This window comes from Coregonus clupeaformis, unplaced genomic scaffold (genome assembly GCF_020615455.1).
Source record: "Coregonus clupeaformis isolate EN_2021a unplaced genomic scaffold, ASM2061545v1 scaf0105, whole genome shotgun sequence".
Taxonomy (NCBI): Eukaryota; Metazoa; Chordata; class Actinopteri; order Salmoniformes; family Salmonidae; genus Coregonus; species Coregonus clupeaformis.
The window spans coordinates 738,974-758,781 of NW_025533560.1; positions in this window are offsets into that span (position 1 = coordinate 738,974).

The following is a 19,808-nucleotide window of genomic DNA, read 5'->3' on the forward strand; positions in this document are numbered from 1 at the left end:
TCTTACCGCCTCTGCATTCGATACATCATGACTGATCCTATATCCCTGAGCCTCTCTAGCCTCTCTCTGTACCTGGCATCCACCAAACGCTGCGCTGTGTTCACCCCCACAATTACAGCACTTAACCTTCACATTGCTTCCACATTCACTGTAATCATGTTCCCCTCCAAACTTGGCACATCTTTTCTTTCCTTTACACTGAGCAGCTACATGTCCCATTCTTTGGGATTTAAAACACTGCAGTGCAAAAGGGACAAATTATCTAACACTGAAACTAAGGAATCCTATATGTACTTTTCCCGGCAAAACTTCTCAAACCTCAGTGTCACTGATACATTTTCAATTATTTGACCCGCTTTCCTACTGACCAACCATTTGGCCTCAACTACTCAGCCTCCCTTCACATTGTCTTTAATATCAATGGTTGTCTTTAGAACCATGCCCCTCTTTTACTACCATGTTAGCATGATAATGGCTTCTAGTGGCCAAAAGGCTGCATGTGTAACAGATATCCAGCTAACAGACTGCTATCAGTACCAGTGTAACAGATGTCCAGCTAACAGACTGCTATCAGTACCAGTGTAACAGATGTCCAGCTAACAGACTGCTATCAGTACCAGTGTAACAGATATCCAGCTAACAGACTGCTATCAGTACCAGTGTAACAGATATCCAGCTAACAGACTGCTATCAGTACCAGTGTAACAGATATCCAGCTAACAGACTGCTATCAGTACCAGTGTAACAGATATCCAGCTAACAGACTGCTATCAGTACCAGTGTAACATATATCCAGCTAACAGACTGCTATCAGTACCAGTGTAACAGATATCCAGCTAAGAGACTGCTATCAGTACCAGTGTAACAGATATCCAGCTAACAGACTGCTATCAGTACCAATGTAACAGATATCCAGCTAACATACTTTTTTTTTTTTTTTTTTTTCCCCCACCTTTATTTAACCAGGTAAACCAGTTGAGAACAGGTTCTCATTTACAACTGCGACCTGGCCAAGATAAAGCAAAGCAGTGCAATAAAAACAACACAGAGTTACATATGGGGTAAAAAAACATAAAGTCAAAAATACAACAGAAAATATATATACAGTGTGTGCAAATGTAGCAAGTTATGGAGGTAAGGCAATAAATAGGCTATAGTGCAGAATAATTACAATAGTATTAACACTGGAATGCTAGATGTGCAAGAGATTATGTGCAAATAGAGATACTGGGGTGCAAAAGAGCAAAATAAATAACAATATAGGGATGAGGTAGTTGGGTGGGCTAATTTCAGATGGGCTGTGTACAGGTGCAGTGATCGGTAAGGTGCTCTGACAACTGATGCTTAAAGTTATTGAGGGAGATAAGAGTCTCCAGCTTCAGAGATTTTTGCAATTCGTTCCAGTCATTGGCAGCAGAGAACTGGAAGGAATGGCGGCCAAAGGAGGTGTTGGCTTTGGGAATGACCAGTGAGATACTGCTGGAGCGCAGACTACGGGTGGGTGCTGCTATGGTGACCAATGAGCTAAGATAAGGCGGGGATTTGCCTAGCAGTGATTTATAGATGGCCTGGAGCCAGTGGGTTTGACGACGAACATGTAGTGAGGACCAGCCAACAAGAGCGTACAGGTCACAGTGGTGGGTAGTGTATGGGGCTTTGGAGACAAAACGGATGGCACTGTGATAGACTACATCCAATTTGCTGAGTAGAGTGTTGGAGGCTATTTTGTAAATGACATCGCCGAAGTCAAGGATCGGTAGGATAGTCAGTTTTACGAGGGCATGTTTGGCAGCATGAGTGAAGGAGGCTTTGTTGCGAAATAGGAAGCCGATTCTAGATTTAACTTTGGATTGGAGATTCTTTATGTGAGTCTGGAAGTTGAGTTTACAGTCTAACCAGACACCTAGGTATTTGTAGTTGTCCACATACTCTAGGTCAGACCCGTCGAGAGTGGTGATTCTAGTCGGGTGGGCGGGTGCCAGCAGCGTTCGATTGAAAAGCATGCATTTAGTTTTACTAGTGTTTAAGAGCAGTTGGAGGCTACTGAAGGATTGTTGTATGGCATTGAAGCTCGTTTGGAGGTTTGTTAACACAGTGTCCAATGAAGGGCCAGATGTATACAAAATGGTGTCGTCTGCGTAGAGGTGGATCTGAGAGTCACCAGCAGCAAGAGCGACATCATTGATATACACGGAGAAAAGTGTCGGCCCAAGAATTGAACCCTGTGGCACCCCCCATAGAGACTGCCATAGGTCCAGACAACAGGCCCTCCGATTTGACACACTGAACTCTATCTGAGAAGTAGTTGGTGAACCAGGCGAGGCAGTCATTTGAGAAACCAAGGCTATTTAGTCTGCCAATAAGAATGCGGTGGTTGACAGAGTCGAAAGCCTTGGCCAGGTCGATGAAGACGGCTGCACAGTACTGTCTATTATCGATCGCGGTTATAATATCGTTTATGACCTTGAGCGTGGCTGAAGTGCACCCGTGACCAGCTCGGAAACCGGATTGCATAGCGGAGAAGGTACGGTGGTATTCGAAATGGTCGGTGATCTGTTTGTTAACTTGGCTTTCAAATACTTTCGAAAGGCAGGGCAGGATGGATATAGGTCTGTAGCAGTTTGGATCTAGAGTGTCACCCCCTTTGAAGAGGGGGGATGACCGCGACAGCTTTCCAATCTCTGGGGATCTCAGACGTTATGAAAGAGAGGTTGAACAGACTAGTAATAGGGGTTGCGACAATTTGCGGCTAGTTTTAGAAAGAAAGGGTCCAGATTGTCTAGCCCAGCTGATTTGTAGGGGTCCAGATTTTGCAGCGCTTTCAAAACATCAGCTGTCTGAATTTGTGTGAAGGAGAAGCGGGGGGCATGGGCAAGTTGCAGCAGAGGGTGCAGAGTTGGTGGCCGGGTTAGTGGTAGCCAGATGGAAAGCATGGCCAGCTGTAGCAAAATGCTTGTTGAAATTCTCGATTATTGTAGATTTATCGGTGGTGATAGTGTTTCCTAGCCTCAGTGCAGTGGGCAGCTGGAAGGAAGTGCTCTTATTCTCCATGGACTTTACAGTGTCCCAAAACTTTTTGGAGTTAGTGCTACAGGATGCACATTTCTGTTTGAAAAAGTTAGCCTTTGCTTTCCTGACTGCTTGTGTATATTGGTTCCTATCTTCCCTGAAAAGTTGCATATCGCGGGGGCTATTTGATGCTAATGCTGTACGCCACAGGATGTTTTTGTGCTGGTCAAGGGCAGTCAAGTCTGAGGAGAACCAGGGGCTATATCGGTTCTTAGTTCTGTATTTTTGAATGGGGCATGTTTATTTAAGATTGAGAGGAAATTACTTTTAAGGAACAACCAGGCATCCTCTACTGACGGAATGAGATCTATATCCATCCAGGATACCTGGGCCAGGTCAATTAGGGAAGGCATGCTCGCTAAAGTGTTTTAGGGAGCGTTTGACAGTGATGAGGGGTGGTCGTTTGACCGCGGACCCGTTACGGACGCAGGCAATAAGGCAGTGATCGCTGAGATCCTGGTTGAAGACAGCTGAGGTGTATTTAGAGGGTATGTTAGTCAGGATGATATCTATGAGGGTACCCATGTTTACGGATTTAGGGTTGTACCTGGTAGGTTCGTTGATAATTTGCGTGAGGTTGAGGGCATCTAGCTTGGATTGTAGGATTGCTGGGGTATTAAGCATATCCCAATTTAGGTCACCAAGCAGTACAAACTCTGAGGATAAATGGGGGGCAATCAATTCACATATGGTGTCCAGGGCACAGCTGGGGGCTGAGGGGGGTCTGTAGCAAGCGGCAACAGTGAGAGACTTATTTCTGGAAAGGTGAATTTTTAGAAGTAGAAGCTCAAACTGTTTGAGCACATCAGTACCAGTGTAACAGATGTCCAGCTAACAGACTGCTATCAGTACCAGTGTAACATATATCCAGCTAACAGACTGCTATCAGTACCAGTGTAACAGATATCCAGCTAACAGACTGCTATCAGTACCAGTGTAACAGATGTCCAGCTAACAGACTGCTATCAGTACCAGTGTAACAGATATCCAGCTAACAGACTGCTATCAGTACCAGTGTAACAGATGTCCAGCTAACAGACTGCTATCAGTACCAGTGTAACAGATGTCCAGCTAACAGACTGCTATCAGTACCAGTGTAACAGATATCCAGCTAACAGACTGCTATCAGTACCAGTGTAACAGATATCCAGCTAACAGACTGCTATCAGTACCAGTGTAACAGATATCCAGCTAACAGACTGCTATCAGTACCAGTGTAACAGATATCCAGATAACAGACTGCTATCAGTACCAGTGTAACAGATGTAAACGTTCTTCGTAACTTTCTTGCATTGTGTTTTTAAAGAAAGGATTGTCCAGCCAGTTGATTGGTGTTTATTCTGACGATAGACACAAGGAAGCACATTAGATGTGCAGGACAACAGTATGTTGATGGCTGTAGATTCGTGATTTGTCTGTAAGCATTGAAATAACTGAATTAGCAGGGAGCTAATGTGACCATTACAATTAAAGCATGCTAGCTAACTCGCTCTTACAGCAATAACATACAAAAGCACATCCCAGAATGCCCCCAATATCTCACAGGTACCGTACACATATACACTACCGGTTCAAAGTTTTAGAACACCTACTCATTACATTTACGTCATTTAGCAGACGCTCTTATCCAGAGCGACTTACAAATTGGTGCATTCGCCTTATAGCCAGTGGGATAACCACTTTACAATATGTTATTATTTATTTTTTATATATTTGTTACTTTTTTTTGGGGTGGGGTAAGGGGGGATAGAATGATTACTTTATCCTATCCCAGGTATTCCTTAAAGAGGTAGGGTTTCAAATGTCTCCGGAAGGTGGTGAGTGACTCCGCTGTCCTGGCGTCGTGAGGGAGCTTGTTCCACCATTGGGGTGCCAGAGCAGCGAACAGTTTTGACTGGGCTGAACGGGAACTGTGCTTCCGCAGAGGTAGGGGGGCCAGCAGGCCAGAGGTGGATGAACGCAATGCCCTCGTTTGGGTGTAGGGACTGATCAGAGCCTGAAGGTACGGAGGTGCCGTTCCCCTCACAGCTCCGTAGGTAACAGTTTTGACTGGGCTGAGCGGGTAGGGGGGCCAGCAGGCCAGGTCATTCAAGGGTTTTTCTTAATTTTTACTATTTTCTACTTTGTAGAATAATAGTGAAGACATCAAAAGCATGAAATAACACATATGGAATCATGTGGTTCTCTGTAGCTCAGCTGGTAGAGCACGGTGCTTGTAACGCCAGGGTAGTGGGTTCGATCCCTGGGACCACCCATACACAAAAATGTATGCACGCATGACTGTAAGTCGCTTTGGATAAAAGCGTCTGCTAAATGGCATATTATTATTATGTAGTAATCAAAAAAGTGTTAAACAAATGAAAATATATTTTATATTTGAGATTCTTCAAATAGCCACCCTTAGACTTGATGACAGCTTTGCACACTCTTGGTATTCTCTCAACCAGCTTCATGCGGTAGTCACGTGGAATGCATTTGAATTAACAGGTGTGCCTTCTTAAAAGTTAATTTGTGGAATTTCTTTCCTTGTTAATGCGTTTGAGACAATCAGTTGTGTTGTGACAAGGTAGTGGGGGGGGTATACAGAAGATAGCCCTATTTGGTACAAGACTAAGTCCATATTATGGCAAGAACAGCTCAAATAAGCAAAGAGAAACAACAGTCCATCATTACTTTAAGACATGAAGGTCAGTCAATACGGAACATTTCAAGAACTTTGAAAGTTTCTTCAAGTGCAGTTGCAAAAACCATCAAGCACTATGATGAAACTGGCTCTCATGAGGACTGCCACAGGAATGGAAGACCAGAGTTACCTCTGCTGCAGAGGATAAGTTCATTAGAGTTACCAGCCTCAGAAATTGCAGCCCAAATAAATACTTCACAGAGTTCAAGTAATATACACATCTCAACATCAACTGTTCAGAGGAGACTGTGTGAATCAGGCCTTCATGGTCGATTTGCTGCAAAGAAACCACTACTAAAGGACACCAATAAGAAGAAGAGACTTGCTTGGGCCAAGAAACACGAGCAATGGACATTAGACTGGTAGAAATGTGTCCTTTGGTCAGGAGTCCAAATTTGAGATTTTTGGTTCCAACTGCCATGGCTTTGTGAGACACGGTGTGGGTGAACGGATGATCTCTGCATGTGTATTTCCCACCGTAAAGCATGGAGGAGGAAGTGTTATGGTGTGGGAATGCTTTGCTGGTGACACTGTCTGTGATTTATTTAGAATTCAAGGTACACTTAACCAGCATGGCTACCACAGCATTCTGTGGTGATACGCCATCCCATCTGGTTTGGGCTTAGTGGGACTATCATTTGTTTTTCAACAGGACAATGACCCAACACACCTCCAGGCTGTGTAAGGGCTATTTTACCAAGAAGGAGAGTGATGGAGTGCTGCATCAGATGACCTGGCCTCCACAATCCCCCGACCTCAACCAAATTGAGATGGTTTGGGATGAGTCGGACCGCAGAGTGAAGGAAAAGCAGCCAACAAGTGCTCAGCATATGTGGGAACTCCTTCAAGACTGTTGGAAAAGCATTCCAGGTGAAGCTGGTTGAGAGAATGCCAAGAGTGTGCAAAGCTGTCATCAAGGCAAAGGGTGGCTACTTTGAAGAATCTCAAATATAAAATCTATTTTGATTTGTTTAACACTTTTTTGGTTACTACATGATTCCATATGTGTTATTTCATAGTTTTGATGTCTTCACTATTATTCTACAATGTAGAAAATAGTAAAAATAAAGAAAAACCCTGGAATGAGTAGGTGTGTCCAAACTTTTGACTGGTACTGTATATATACACATCAGGACATGTACAGTTGAAGTCGGAAGTTTACATACACCTTAGCCAAATACATTTAAACTCAGTTTTTCACAATTCCTGACATTTAATCCTAGTAAAAATTCCCTGTCTCAGGTCAGTTAGGATCACCACTTTATTTTAAGAATGTGAAATGTCAGAATAATAGTAGAGAGAATGATTTATTTCAGCTTTTATTTATTTAATCACATTCACAGTGGGTCAGAAGTTTACAGACACTCAATAAGTATTTGGTAGCATTGCCTTTAAATTGTTTAACTTGAGTCAAACGTTTCAGGGAGCCTTCCACAAGCTTCCCACAATGAGTTGGGTGAATTTTGGCCCATTCCTCTTGACAGAGCTGGTGTAACGGAGTCAGGTTTGTAGGCCTCCTTGCTCGCACATGCTTTTTCAGTTCTGCCCACACATTTTCTATAGGATTGAGGTCAGGGCTTTGTGATGGCCACTCTAATACCTTGACTTTATTGTCCTTAAGCCATTTTGCCACAACTTTGGAAGTATGCTTGGGGTTATTGTCCATTTGGAAGACCCATTTGCAACCAAGCTTTAACTTCCTGACTGATGTCTTAAGATGTTGCTTCAATATATCCACATAATTTTCCTTCCTCATGATGCCATCTATTTTGTGAAGTGCACCAGTCCCTCCTGCAGCAAAGCACCCCCACAGCATGATGCTGCCACCCCCGTGCTTCACGGTTGGGATGGTGTTTTTCGGCTTGCAAGCCTTCCCCTTTTTCCTCCAAACATAACATTTTCATCAGACCAGAGGACATTTCTCCAAAAAGAACGATCTTTGTCCCCGTGTGCAGTTGCAAACCGTAGTCTGTTTTTTTATGGTGGTTTTGGAGCAGTGGCTTCTTCCATGCTGAGCGGCCTTTCAGGTTATGTCGATATAGGACCCGTTTTACTGTGGATATAGATACTTTTGTACCTGTTTCCTCCAGCATTTTCACAACGTCCTTTGCTGTTGTTCTGGGATTGATTTGCACTTTTCGCATCAAAGTACATTAATCTCTAGGAGACAGAACGCGTCTCCTTCCTGAGCGGTATGACAGCTGCGTGGTCCCATGGTGTTTATACTTGCGTACTATTGTTTGTACAGATGAACGTGGTACCTTCAGGCGTTTGGAAATTGCTCCCAAGGATTAACCAGACTTGTGGAGGTCTACAATTTTTTTGCTGAGGTCTTGGCTGATTTCTTTTCATTTTTCCATGATGTCAAGCAAAGGGGCACTTGGCAGATTTCTTTTGATTTTCCCAGGATGTCAAGCAAAGAGGCACTGATTTTGAAGGTAGGCCTTGAAATACATCCACAGGTACACCTCTAATTGACTCAAATTATGTCAATTAGCCTATCAGAAGCTTCTAAAGCCATGACATCATTTTCTGGAATTTTCCAAGCTGTTTAAAGTCACAGTCGTCTTAGTGTATGTAAACTTCTGACCCACTGGAATTGTGATACAGTGAAATATAAGTGAAATAATGTGTAAGGGCTTCTAACTGGATTGGCTGATCCCTCCTGATGACCCGGTTGGAGTCATGTGCAACAGGGTCATCAGGAGGGATCAGCCAATCGTGAAGAAGAAAATGTACTACTTCAAAATAGAGATAGCCTCAATGGCGCTGCCCATTCTGTCACAGATGCTATAATGGCACAGATACAAAGATCAGTCCTCTATCTTTCTATGGCTACTACACCTGTTACGTTAGGTTATTACTACCAAAGATGATGGATATAGTGACAAGATACACGTCTCTCCGCTCTAACAATGGGAGTCGATGTCCACAATGCAGCATGGCGGGCTGTCTAGCTCCCGCCTATCCTTTCTTTGGATTGTTGGATACATCTCATTATTGTAATCATTTTTTAAATATTCGATGACGGTTGTTGACATCAACCGCCTGTATTCAATGGAGAGAGATGCTATGCTACTAGCCTCATGTCATGAATATGCATAGCCATCTCGAGACAACTCCGATAAAGTGTTTTTTCTCGAAGTTGCCAGGATGTCACATGTCCTACTTACATCAGTACACTCCTAACAACTGAAGTCATTATGAAACTTCTATTAGATCAAATAAACCTCACGTAGCAAATAAGACATTACATTTTTTGTTGATGAAATTCAACACTCTCTCATTGACCTCCATGAAAAACTCCTTACTTGGTGGGCGAAACAATGAAAAAACACCACCTGCTGGAGGGGGACAGAACAACAGCTAAACACCACCTGCTGGAGGGAGACAAAACAACAACAAAACACCACCTGCTGGAGGGAGACAGAACAACAGCAAAACACCACCTGCTGGAGGGAGACAGAACAACAGCAAAACACCACCTGCTGGAGGGGGACAGAACAACAGCAAAACACCACCTGCTGGAGGGAGACAGAACAACAGCAAAACACCACCTGCTGGAGGGAGACAGAACAACAGCAAAACACCACCTGCTGGAGGGAGACAGAACAACAGCAAAACACCACCTGCTGGAGGGAGACAGAACAACAACAAAACACCACCTGCTGGAGGGAGACAGAACAACAACAAAACACCACCTGCTGGAGGGAGACAGAACAACAACAAAACACCACCTGCTGGAGGGAGACAGAACAACAACAAAACCCCACCTGCTGGAGGGAGACAGAACAACAACAAAACACCACCTGCTGGAGGGAGACAGAACAACAACAAAACCCCACCTGCTGGAGGGAGACAGATTTTCTGCCAAGTTGAGCATCTCTGTTACTATAGTAACACATCAGGGGAGCATTCAGCAGGAGGCAACTTCTTTGTGAGAACGCTGTGTTGCGTATTGCCCCCCCCCATCCCCCCCATCCCCCATAATTGATCCAACAGGATGGAACCCCTTCTCTCAAAACCTCCTGTAGATCTTCTGTACTGGACCTCCCAAGTGGCACAGCGGTCTAAGGCGAGGCGTCACTACAGACCCGGGTTCGATCCCAGGCTGTGTCACAACTGGCCGCGACCGGGAGTCCCATAGGGCGGCGCACAATTGGCCCAGCGTTGTTGGGTTAGGGGAGGGTTTGGCCGGGGGGGGGGGCTTTACTTGGCTCATCGCACTCTAGCGACTCCTTGTGGCAGGCCGGGCACCTGCAGGCTGACTTCGGTCGTCAGTTGAACAGTGTTGCTTCTGACACATTGGTGCAGCTGACTTCTGGGTTAAGCTGGCGGGTGTTAAGAAGCGTGGTTTGGCGGGTCATGTTTCGGAGGACACATGACTCGACCTTCGTATCTCCCGAGCCCGTTGGGGAGTTGCAGCGATGAGACAATATCGTAATTGGATATCACGAAATTGGGGAGAAAAAGGGGGTAAAATACAATAAATAAATAAAAAACTGCAACTTCTATCTTCTGTGATTTCCGCTCCATCGGTGCAGTGCAGTTGATCACCATGGCTATAAATGCATGAAATCCAACGTTACTAAAACTCATCCTCTCAGGATCTCTCTCTTCAGGCCTACTCACTGGGGGGCTCCCAGTCGACTCACTCACACTAGGGCTATCTCCTACTCTCTTCACTGCCTCAGGCATAGGAAACTTTCTGTCAATCTCAACCTGTCTCTTTCTCACAGGGCACTTCAGATCCTCAGCTGCATGGGCTCCCCCACAGTTAACACACAGTGCTTTCTCCATCCACTGTACACTCCACTCCCTCTGACTATGCCCTCGAGGACATTTCTCACATTGTGGGATCTCCTTTCTACACACTGCTGTACCAAGTCAAAATCCTTGGCACCTAAAGCACCGTAGCGGGCTCGGAACATAGGCCCACACAGAATAGCAAATATAACCTGACCTTATCAGGTAAAAACTCTGTGTCAAAGCTCAACAAGACAGACAGGGTATTCTCAGTCTCGCCATTGCCACCGGGTCTACGTCTCACCAAACAACAGGCATCACAAACACTAGAAATATTACTTTTCATTTGATCCACTTCAACACTCAACGCTACCCCATGATTACCCTGCTCCGGAGTTCAAAGCACGACACAGGTTGAGCCCCGGGCGGCAGATACACAAAACATCTAAACAATTCCACTTCTCGAAACTTTCACAGATGTAACCTTTCCCAGATTGCCCTTTACCCAGCTTGACAGAACATATGGGTGTCAAGCTGGACCAAAAAGCAGGAATCCACTCTTTCCAAACATCTCACTCCTACTGGTCCAAAATCATCTCTGGTAGGATTCTCAGGGCAACCGTTGGAAGTCTCTACCACACCAGTCGCCACAGGCGGTCGGCGCTCACCACTGCCGACCGACTCCATCTGGAGATCCTCAAGGTTCTGAAGAGAGCAAGAAAACCTAAAGGTGTGTACTCAGGAGACGAAGGTATGTATTAAGGAGACGAAGGTATTTATTGAGGAGACAAAGGTATGTATTGAGGAGACTAAGTTGTGTCCTTAGGACACAAAGGTATGTATTGAGGAGACGAAGGTATGTATTGAGGAGACAAAGGTATGTATTGAGGAGACGAAGGTATGTATTGAGGACACAAAGGTATGTATTGAGGAGATGAAGGTATGTATTGAGGAGACGAACGTATGTATTGAGGAGACGATGGTATGTATTGAGGAGACAAAGGTATGTATTGAGGAGACAAAGGTATGTATTGAGGAGACAAAGGTATGTATTGAGGAGACAAAGGTATGTATTGAGGAGATGAAGGTATGTATTGAGGACACAAAGGTATGTATTGAGGAGACAAAGTTGTGTACTCAGGACACAAAGGTATGTATTGAGGAGACGAAGGTATGTATTGAGGACACGAAGGTATGTATTGAGGAGATGAAGGTATGTATTGAGGAGACGAACGTATGTATTGAGGAGACAAAGGTATGTATTGAGGACACAAAGGTATGTATTGAGGAGACGAAGTTGTGTACTCAGGAGACGAAGGTATGTATTGAGGAGATGAAGTTGTGTACTCAGGAGACGAAGGTATGTATTGAGGAGACGAAGTTGTGTACTCAGGACACGAAGGTATGTATTGAGGAGATGAAGTTGTGTACTCAGGAGACGAAGGTATGTATGGAGGAGACAAAGTTGTGTACTCAGGAGACGAAGGTATGTATTGAGGAGACGAAGTTGTGTACTCAGGAGACGAAGGTATGTATTGAGGAGATGAAGGTATGTATTGAGGACACAAAGGTATGTATTGAGGAGACAAAGTTGTGTACTCAGGACACAAAGGTATGTATTGAGGAGACGAAGGTATGTATTGAGGACACGAAGGTATGTATTGAGGAGATGAAGGTATGTATTGAGGAGACGAACGTATGTATTGAGGAGACAAAGGTATGTATTGAGGACACAAAGGTATGTATTGAGGAGACGAAGTTGTGTACTCAGGAGACGAAGGTATGTATTGAGGAGATGAAGTTGTGTACTCAGGAGACGAAGGTATGTATTGAGGAGACGAAGTTGTGTACTCAGGACACGAAGGTATGTATTGAGGAGATGAAGTTGTGTACTCAGGAGACGAAGGTATGTATGGAGGAGACAAAGTTGTGTACTCAGGAGACGAAGGTATGTATTGAGGAGACGAAGTTGTGTACTCAGGAGACGAAGGTATGTATTGAGGAGACGAAGTTGTGTACTCAGGAGACGAAGGTCTGAACTTAGCGCCATTCTTACGCCTTCGCGTCATCGCACTCACTCTGGACCACCAACCTTCTCTCTCTCCCCTCTCGTGAGCTGCAGGACGCAACGTTTTGGAACGTTCCGGTAGACCAACCTTCTCTCTCTCCCCTCTCGTGAGCTGCAGGACGCAACGTTTTGGAACGTTCCGGTAGACCAACCTTCTCTCTCTCCTCTCGTGAGCTGCAGGACGCAACGTTTTGGAACGTTCCGGTAGACCAACCTTCTCTCTCCCCTCTCGTGAGCTGCAGGGACGTAACGCTTTTGGAACGTTCCGGTAGACCAACCTTCTCTCTTCCCCTCTCGTGAGCTGCAGGACGCAACGTTTTGGAACGTTCGGTAGACCAACCTTCTCTCTCCCCTCTCGTGAGCTGCAGGACGCAACGTTTTGGAACGTTCAGGTAGACCAACCTTCTCTCTCTCCCCTCTCGTGAGCTGCAGGACGCAACGTTTTGGAACGTTCCTGTAGACCAACCTTCTCTCTCTCCCCTCTCGTGAGCTGCAGGACGCAACGTTTTGGAACGTTTCGGTAGACCAACCTTCTCTCTCTCCCTCTCGTGAGCTGCAGGACGCAACGCTTTTGGAACGTTCCGGTAGACCAACCTTCTCTCTCTCCCCTCTCGTGAGCTGCAGGACGCAACGTTTTGGAACGTCCGGTAGACCAACCTTCTCTCTCTCCCTCTCGTGAGCTGCAGGACGCAACGTTTTGGAACGTTCCGGTAGACCAACCTTCTCTCTCCTCCTCTCGTGAGCTGCAGGACGCAACGTTTTGGAACGTTCCGGTAGACCAACCTTCTCTCTCTCCCCTCTCGTGAGCTGCAGGACGCAACGTTTTGGAACGTTCAGGTAGACCAACCTTCTCTCTCTCCCCTCTCGTGAGCTGCAGGACGCAACGTTTTGGAACGTTCAGGTAGACCAACCTTCTCTCTCTCCTCTCGTGAGCTGCAGGACGCAACGTTTTGGAACGTTCCGGTAGACCAACCTTCTCTCTCTCCCCTCTCGTGAGCTGTAGGACGCAACGCTTTTGGAACGTTCCGGTAGACCAACCTTCTCTCTCTCCTCTCGTGAGCTGCAGGACGCAACGCTTTTGGAACGTTCAGGTAGACCAACCTTCTCTCTCTCTCCCCTCTCGTGAGCTGCAGGACGCAACGCTTTGGAACGTTCAGGTAGACCAACCTTCTCTCTCTCTCCCCTCTCGTGAGCTGCAGGACGCAACGCTTTTGGAACGTTCGGTAGACCAACCTTCTCTCTCTCCCCCTCTCGTGAGCTGCAGGACGCAACGCTTTTGGAACGTTCAGGTAGACCAACCTTCTCTCTCTCCCCTCTCGTGAGCTGCAGGACGCAACGTTTTGGAACGTTCCGGTAGACCAACCTTCTCTCTCTCCCCTCTCGTGAGCTGCAGGACGCAACGTTTTGGAACGTTCCGGTAGACCAACCTTCTCTCTCTCCCCTCTCGTGAGCTGCAGGACGCTAACGTTTGGAACGTTCAGGTAGACCAACCTTCTCTCTCTCCCTCTCGTGAGCTGCAGGGACGCAACGCTTTTGGAACGTTCAGGTAGACCAACCTTCTCTCTCCCCTCTCGTGAGCTGCAGGACGCAACGTTTTGGAACGTTCCGGTAGACCAACCTTCTCTCTCTCCCCTCTCGTGAGCTGCAGGACGCAACGTTTTGGAACGTTCCGGTAGACCAACCTTCTCTCTCTCCCCTCTCGTGAGCTGCAGGACGCAACGTTTTGGAACGTTCCGGTAGACCAACCTTCTCTCTCTCCCCTCTCGTGAGCTGCAGGACGCAACGTTTTGGAACGTTCCGGTAGACTAACCTTCTCTCTCTCCCCTCTCGTGAGCTGCAGGACGCAACGTTTTGGATGATACGCAACATCCAGAACTAGCATTCCAAGGCATTAGACACTTTAGCATGGTGGTGCACAATGGGGTTTCATAAAGAAAGTACACATATTTTCCTCATTTTTCCCCCCGCCTTCTCAGCAATAAATCTAGTTAAGGAGGAAATCGACGCCTTTGGAGCCTGAATGGAGAATGTTTTAGGTACGAACTGGGCCCCATCCAGTTGTAGTATCCTCATAGTCCATGCCTCTCATAGATGCCTGTGAACCCCTGAAAGAACAATTGTGGGTGAAGTTGAACTGAAAGCTGAAGGAAGGAAATACTGTAAAATGAGCTTGCTATGGACAAATTACATCCTGTAATTTCAGTTATAGACTAAAGTGATACAATTCTAATAAATACATTAGGTTCAGGACTTTTTCCTGATCAAGTAAACAGACCAGGACATACAGTGGGGGGAAAAAGTATTTAGTCAGCCACCAATTGTGCAAGTTCTCCCATTTAAAAAGATGAGAGAGGCCTGTAATTTTCATCATAGGTACACGTCAACTATGACAGACAAAATGAGAAAACAAAATCCAGAAAATCACATTGTAGGATTTTTAATGAATTTATTTGCAAATTATGGTGGAAAATAAGTATTTGGTCAATAACAAAAGTTTCTCAATACTTTGTTTTATACCCTTTGTTGGCAATGACACAGGTCAAACGTTTTCTGTAAGTCTTCACAAGGTTTTCACACACTGTTGCTGGTATTTTGGCTCATTCCTCCATGCAAATCTCTAGAGCAGTGATGTTTTGGGGCTGTCGCTGGGCAACACGGACTTTCAACTCCCTCCAAAGATTTTCTATGGGGTTGAGATCTGGAGACTGGCTAGGCCACTCCAGGACCTTGAAATGCTTCTTACGAAGCCACTCCTTCGTTGCCCGGGCGGTGTGTTTGGGATCATTGTCATGCTGAAAGACCCAGCCACGTTTCATCTTCAATGCCCTTGCTGATGGAAGGAGGTTTTCACTCAAAATCTCACGATACATGGCCCCATTCATTCTTTCCTTTACACGGATCAGTCGTCCTGGTCCCTTTGCAGAAAAACAGCCCCAAGCATGATGTTTCCACCCCCATGCTTCACAGTAGGTATGGTGTTCTTTGGATGCAACTCAGCATTCTTTGTCCTCCAAACACGACGAGTTGAGTTTTTACCAAAAAGTTATATTTTGGTTTCATCTGACCATATGACATTCTCCCAATCCTCTTCTGGATCATCCAAATGCACTCTAGCAAACTTCAGACGGGCCTGGAAATGTACTGGCTTAAGCAGGGGGACACGTCTGGCACTGAAGGATTTGAGTCCCTGGCGGCGTAGTGTGTTACTGATGGTAGGCTTTGTTACTTTGGTCCCAGCTCTCTGCAGGTCATTCACTAGGTCCCCCCGTGTGGTTCTGGGATTTTTGCACACCGTTCTTGTGATCATTTTGACCCCCACGGGGTGAGATCTTGCGTGGAGCCCCAGATCGAGGGAGATTATCAGTGGTCTTGTATGTCTTCCATTTCCTAATAATTGCTCCCACAGTTGATTTATTCAAACCAAGCTGCTTACCTATTGCAGATTCAGTCTTCCCAGCCTGGTGCAGGTCTACAATTTTGTTTCTGGTGTCCTTTGACAGCTCTTTGGTCTTGGCCATAGTGGAGTTTGGAGTGTGACTGTTTGAGGTTGTGGACAGGTGTCTTTTATACTGATAACAAGTTCAAACAGGTGCCATTAATACAGGTATCGAGTGGAGGACAGAGGAGCCTCTTAAAGAAGAAGTTACAGGTCTGTGAGAGCCAAAAATCTTGCTTGTTTGTAGGTGACCAAATACTTATTTTCCACCATAATTTGCAAATAATGAATTCATTAAAAATCCTACAATGTGATTTTCTGGATTTTTTTCCCCTCAATTTGTCTGTCATAGTTGACGTGTACCTATGATGAAAATTACAGGCCTCTCTCATCTTTTTAAGTGGGAGAACTTGCACAATTGGTGGCTGACTAAATGCTTTTTTTCCCCACTGTATAGAATAAATACCTAACCTGCCTTTTTGATCCGCAGAATAATCCCTGTTTTTTTTATCTCATTATGACGTTTTTTTCAAGAACTGAAACTGATCCATGATTCTTCATTAATAAAAATGTTGATGACAATATTGAAATGCATTCAATAGCATCAATGCTGTTTGTCTTCATTTTGCAACAACTAGGCTGTTATGTGTTAATGCTGGAGACGTTGGACCACTTCCCGTTTTACACTGAGTATTTAAATACTGTATTCTCAACATAGCTCATTCTAGTATTTCTACTACTGTACTTTGTTAGTTACAGATTATAACATATTTATTTATATACTGGATTCTTCACATAGCTCACTCTAATATACACTATATATACAATACGTATGTGGACACCCCTTCAAATTAGTGGATTCGGCTATTTCAGCCACACCCGTTGCTGACAGGCGTATAAAATCGAGCACACAGCCATGCAATCTCCATAGACAAACATTGGCAGTAGAATGGCCTTACTGAAGAGCTCAGTGACTTTCAACGTGGCACCGTCGTAGGATGCCACCTTTTCAACAAGTCAGTTTGTCACATTTCTGCCCTGCTAGAGCTGCCCCGGTCAACTGTAAGTGCTGTTATTGTGAAGTGGAAACATCTAGGAGCAACAACGGCTCAGCCGCGAAGTGGTCGGCCACACAAGCTCAGAGAACGGGACCACCGAGTGCTGAAGCGCGTAAAGATCATCTGTCCTCTGTTGCAACACTCACTTCTGAGTTCCAAACTCCCTCTGGAAGCAACTTCAGCACAAGAACTGTCCATCGGGAGCTTCATGAAAATGTGTTTCAATGGCCGAGCAGCCGCACACAAGCCTAAGATCACCATGCTCAATGCCAAGCGTCGGCTGGAGTGGTGTAAAGTTCGCCACCATTGGACTCTGGAGCAGTGGAAAAACGCTTCACCATCTGGCAGTCCGACAGACGAATCTGGGTTTGGCAGATGCCAGGAGAACGCTACCTGCCCCAATGCATAGTGCCAAATGTAAAGTTTGGTGGAGGAGGAATAATGGTCTGGGGCTGTTTTTCATGGTTCGGGCTAGGCCCCTTGGTTACAGTGAAGGGAAATCTTAATGCTACAGCATACAATTACATTGACATTTTTGGCATTTTGCAAACGCTCTTATCCAGAGCGACTTACAGGAGCAATTAGGGTTAAGTGCCTTGCTGAAGGGCACATCGACAGATTTTTCACCTAGTCGGCTCGGGGACTAGAACCAGCGACCTTTCGGTTACTGGCACAACGCTCTTAACCACTATGCTACCTGCCGCCCATTCTAGACGATTCTGTACTTCCAACTATGTGGCAACAGTTTGGGGAAGGCCCTTTCCTGTTTTAGCATGAGAATGCCCCTGTGCACAAAGCGAGGCCCATACAGAAATGGTTTGTCAAGATCAGTGTGGAAGAACTTGACTGGTCTGTACATAGCCCTGACCTCAACCCCGTCGAACACCTTTGGGATGAATTGGAACGCCGACTCCGAGCCAGGCCTAATCGCCCAACATCAGTGCCTAACCTCACTAATGCTCTTGTGGCTGAATGGAAGCAAGTCCCGTGTAGCTCAGTTAGTAGAGCATGGCGCTTGCAACGCCAGGGTTGTGGGTTCGATTTCCAGGGGGGCCAGTATGAAAATGTATGCACTCACTTAACTGTAAGTCGCTCTGGATAAGAGCGTCTGCTAAATGACGTAAATGTAAAATGAGAATTTCTCCTTTTCCAAGATAATCTATCCACCTGACAGGTGTGGCATATCAAGAAGCTGATTAAACAGCATGATCATTACACAGGTGCACCTTGTGCTGGGGACAATAAAAGGCCACTCTAAAATGTGCAGTTTTGTCACACAACACAATTCCACACCTGTGTAATATACAGTTCTGCAATTGGCATGCAGTGGCGTAAGCAATGGGTGGGCCTGGGAGGGCATAGGCCCACCCACTTGAGAGCCAAGCCCACCCATGGCTGCGCCCCTGCCCAGTCATGTGAAATCCATAGCTTAGGGCCTAAATAATTTATTTCAATTGACTGATTTCCTTATATGAACTGTAACTAAGTAAAATCTTTGAAATTGTTGCATGTTGAGTTTATATTTTTGTTCAGTATATTTCAGATGAGGGAGGTCCCAAATAAAAATAGACCATGGCAACTTGACAACTTGACCCTTGACAAAAAAAACATTCCAATCTAACTCCCTATAATTCGCTGTTCAGTGACGTACAGTTGAAGTCAGAAGTTTACATACACTTAGGTTGGAGTCATTAAAACTCGTTTTTCAACCACTCCACAAATGTCTTATTAACAAACTATAGTTATGGCAAGTCGGTTAGGACATCTACTTTGTGCATGACACAAGTAATTTTTCCAACAATTGTTTACAGACAGATTATTTAATTTATAATTCACTGTATCACAATTCCAGTGGGTCAGAAGTTTACGTACACTAAGTTGACTGTGCCTTTAAACAGCTTGGAAAGTTCCAGAAAATGATTTCATGGCTTTAGAAGTTTCTGATAGGCTAATTGACATCATTTGAGTCAATTGGAGGTGTACCTGTGGATGTATTTCAAGGCCTACCTTCAAACTCAGTGCCTCTTTGCTTGACATCCTGGGAAAATCAAAAGAAATCAGCCAAGAAGCACGGGGGTGGCAGCATCATGCTGTGGGGGTGCTTTGCTGCAGGAGGGACTGGTGCACTTCACAAAATAGATGGTATCATGAGGAAGGAAAATTATGTGGATATATTGAAGCAACATCTCAAGACATCAGTAAGGAAGTTAAAGCTTGGTCGCAAATGGGTCTTCCAAATGGACAATGACCCCAAGCATACTTCCAAAGTTGTGGCAAAATGGCTTAAGGACAACAAAGTCAAGGTATTGGAGTGGCCATCACAAAGCCCTGACCTCAATCCTATAGAAAATGTGTGGGCAGAACTGAAAAAGCGTGTGCAAGCAAGGAGGCATACAAACCTGACTCAGTTACACCAGCTCTGTCAGGAGGAATGGGCCAAAAATTCACCCAACGTATTGTGGGAAGCTTGTGGAAGGCTACCCGAAACATTTGACCCAAGTTAAACAATTTAAAAGGCAATGCTACCAAATACTAATTGAGTGTATGTAAACTTCTGACCCACTGGGAATGTGATGAAAGAAATAAAAGCTGAAATAAATCATTCTCTCTACTATTATTCTGACAATTTCACATTCTTAAAATAAAGTGGTGATCCTAACTGACCTAAAACAGGGAATTTTTACTAGGATTAAAGTGAGTTTAAATGTATTTGGCTAAGGTGTATGTAAACCTCCGACTTCAACTGTA